This window comes from Eimeria mitis, genomic scaffold (assembly GCF_000499745.2).
Source record: "Eimeria mitis Houghton genomic scaffold, Emh_scaff490, whole genome shotgun sequence".
NCBI classification, from domain to species: domain Eukaryota; phylum Apicomplexa; class Conoidasida; order Eucoccidiorida; family Eimeriidae; genus Eimeria; species Eimeria mitis.
In genome coordinates, this window is record NW_013573201.1 from 11,788 (window position 1) to 15,892 (window position 4,105).

The following is a 4,105-nucleotide window of genomic DNA, read 5'->3' on the forward strand; positions in this document are numbered from 1 at the left end:
CCTTATGCTCCACATAGAGCTTGCAGGGGCTTCCCGAAGGTGGGAATGCTCAGTGCTTCACTGGCATCATAGTCTAGCGTGACCTGAGCAGACGGGAGAATGAGTAAGTGCACGCAAACCAAAATGTAGTGCACTTCCATGTGTCGTTCCCCACCGGATAACCAGATATTAAAGCCATGGAAAGGCCTGGTGTGCGGATGTTTTCTGTTGGAGGGAAGAAGCATCTAACAGAACGAGGAAACGAATACATGCGAAGCAAGGTAATGGGGCAAGCCCTTCTCGCGCCTGGGGTGATTATCCCATCGCAGAAGTGGTTTTCCCTTGCGACGAACCGCTAAATGACACGGCATGCTCCAGTTTTGGTAGCCTTCTTCTGGAGACTAGGGCTGCTCTGGAGACGAAAAGCATATGGGGGTCATGCACTAGACAACAAACGTTGCAGCGGCTATTTGCCACTGGTGGAGCACTGTCACTGGACGGCTTGCACCATCACCCTCATTCTGGTGCATAGAGTACCAACTGTTCAACCATTTATTCTTGTTGTTTAGGGGCGTGGCTGACTGGTACGTACATCGACAGGCACTGATTCGGGGATAGGCGATTACAGGCAGCTGGCAGGGTTCATGCTTTTCCTTGGATAGAACGAATGTAAGGTGTGCGATAAGAAAAGCCACTGTAACTCCTCACTAAATCGAGAGTGAGAATTTACTACACTTGACGGACGACAGTCTGGTTGCTGCGAAAATGTTTTAGGACCTACAGGCATCACGTGTTCACATCGGATGCGTGGGCAGGTTTAACATGACAGGATACTGCTCCACGACGTACCGAGCTGCATTTCGATATAATATGGGTTAACACCCTGTAGGCGCCGTCGCAGACAGCTTGAGTAGAGAGCTGACAGTCTTGTAGGTCCTGTAATAATGCCTATTTCACACGGATTATGACGGTTACGAGGGAGGCATCGTCCGTAGCCATTCCTGCATATTCAGGCTTACGCATCTGTCGGCATCCATTTTGCAAGCTCATCAAAGGACTTAAATTTTGAGTAGTCTTTAGCTCCAGCTGATTTTGAGAGTCACGGAGTCCTTTGAGTGTCTGTGCCTCTGGGGTTCGGCGGATAGGAGTTGAAACAGCCAGGCTGCTTTCGATAAACCAGAGCAGGCGCCCTGCGCGAAGGTTTTGGGGGATACCGTTGCGTCACCACGTCAAATAATGGCATGGTATCGTCACGCTTTTGCTTGGAAACCGCTACTGCATACTTGGGTCAAATTACTGTTTGGTGCGATGATATCTTTCTGGGGTATTCTGCGTTACTCACGGAAGGAAGCTTTGGAACGTGTTTAAGTACATACTTTTGGAATTTGAGGTGGTTGCGGCCAACACTGGGACACTTCTGTCTTCCTTACGCAACGCATTCAAGAGTGCTTTACTAGGTCCTCGCTGAGCGCCTGGTGGACTCTGTGGAATCGAAAAACTGCCTGAGGAGCTTAGGACGTATAGGGCATAACAGCGACGTACCGTTGGCATGTCAATGGATTTGAGCTTCTGTTTTCACTGCGAGACCTAAGTGCACGCTTGAGCGGGAGATCTGAATACTACTGCAGAATACAGTGGGAATGCAACTGAACAGGAACCCCGGCAGAGGCAACCAGGTGCCTCTTCCCCGAGTCTGTCATCTTCGGCGAAGAGGAAAGCAAGAATCTGACAGCAACGCAACCATTATCCAAGAATGTGGTACTCCGCGTGTATTCGGCGTAGTCTAGGTTGTTTTAGGGGCAAACATCGTTGTGTTGCACTACGCTAACAAACCGTATTTGTGGAGGACTACAGTGCAGTTGCCTATGTATTCGGACCTTGCATTATATTACGTACCTAACATGAAATCGAAGGCACTTCCACATCAGCCATCAGTTGATTTCATCAGTCTGTTGAAACGTTGCTCCTTGTGAATAGCGATGCAGCGTTTGTAAACTGCGGTTGCTTTCGAACTTACCAAAAACGTCGAGTGCCCCAACTGACTCACTCTGCAATCCTCATGTTCGACAACAGCCGCAAATCTACTTACATCCCTTCGTTCTCGTATAGAGTGGTTTTCAATCAACGCCGAGGTTGGTATGGAGTCTATACATGCAACTAGTCCCTGAAGAAGCAATGGTAATTGGCGCTGGTGGCCCTCGGTTGCTAGCAGACCTCCTCCTTATCCGCTGATCGGCTCCCTTCTTACTATTCTCGCATTCTTTCTTTTGTAGAGGAAACAGTTTCTGGTTAGACAGCCTGGCTAGTTTCAACTTCCTTGCCGCCGATGCTATAGGTCGAAGTACCAGTCAAGGTGAGGCTGCGGACAACCCCGGAAGGGTACTGAAACGCTTTCCCTGACTCACCTCGCAGTAGTCGTGGCATATCTACGAAATACATATACTGGTCAAGACCCGCACTACCTCTCTACGTNTGTCGTTGTATGCACGCCCACTGGGTCTCAGGCAGCACACATTTCTTTGATGCCCACGGTATACTTTTAGCGCATCTCCTACGGCTGCTTCAGGCTGTGGGCATTTACCTTTTACAGGCACGTGTTGTAGGAACGCAATGATTGCAAGTAACGGCCCACCACAGCAACCAGCCATACATTTTTCTGCAACAGATAGCTGGGAATAGCGCTGGAGAGCAGATGTGCAAGCCTGCGCATTGTTGCGCCCCATACACATGGTTCCTAGAGAATCTGACGGTATGGTGGTATGAATGCATGGTAAAACAAGGATATTTTGCCGGCATCTTATGGTGGTGTACAGGTTGTATATCTTTCGTTTGTTACATTCTGTGCCTTAACAACGAGCACCTTTCTGGCACATCTGCATTACGTGAAGGCGCCCGTCGTTGACTAAAACGCGACAAAGAGCATCTCGGAGCCTTCTCCTTGCAAGGCCACTGTGGGACTGGCACTCTCAGGCAACGTCGCTCTGGTGCCCTCGATAGCCCCTGTTGGCAGAAGTGGAGGTAGATGTTTCTTGGTTTTGCATAATAAAGGAAATGTGGTATGGGGTTTACAGCACCCTGCGGGTAAAGATGATCGGCAATAACAAGGCAGCTCAACGGTACATGAAGATCCCTACAATCCATGGCATCCCTGTAGCCCAACTCAGTGGTGACTCTCGATGATTTTCGCTAAGTGTCCTTCTGTGCTTTGGACTGCTTTCCTTCCGCTCTTCAGGCTAGCTAGGCAACAGGGATACGTGCCAAATGGCCTCATGTGGCTACCTGCACATCAGTGTCTTATAGCTTCCTACCTATCAAACACAGCTTTTGCTAACCGGAAAAGGAATCCGTGCGGGACTCGAAAAGTTTGTGAAGCCATGTGAGGGCCAACATTTTCTACGGACAAATTGTGTACGCAACACTCACTCTCTCCGAGCTATGTAAAAATCATACACATTAGCCAAGTGTTATCTACACAGTGAGACTGACGAGGGCACCAACTCCAAGTACCCTAAAGGTGCTGTTTCCAAATGCATTTCCGTCTGGTTTTGGAATATATTTTGCTATAATTCAGAGCGAGGTGCCCACGGCTGTTGGTTGTGGCCTGCTGCATCCCGCCATCCTTTCTCAGTCAAGCTTNAGCTATTCGTCTCTACGAACGTTCTACCAAATCGATCGCTTGTGGAACATGCGTGAACTAGAAGTACTACACAGAGATATTAGCAGCGGAGTGCCCATGCCTCGATAGTGACGGAGAGCTCACTCTAGCGAATTAGGTTCCGCTGGCTGCGTCAACTGGAAGTGGCCCGTCCGCAGCTTGAGCAAGCAATTGATTTGTGAGAATATCCCCTATTCTATTGCAGGCTAAGGTTACGCAACTGTATCGAATGCATGAACTTATGTTGGTTGCCTACGGGCGCCTTCATCTGAATAGGCCAAGATGGTCCTTGAGCAAAAACCTTCACACTGCAGCATGACCTTACTGCTTCACTGGAAGATGGCACCAACTAACTCTGGGATTCAAGCTTGTCGGGCAGCGACCTGAAGGGCTTTTGGCAGGCTCTTGACGGATATCTCTTGTAGTAAGGGCAGTGCTTAGCCATCTCTAGCGTGTATTGTAGCATGGAAT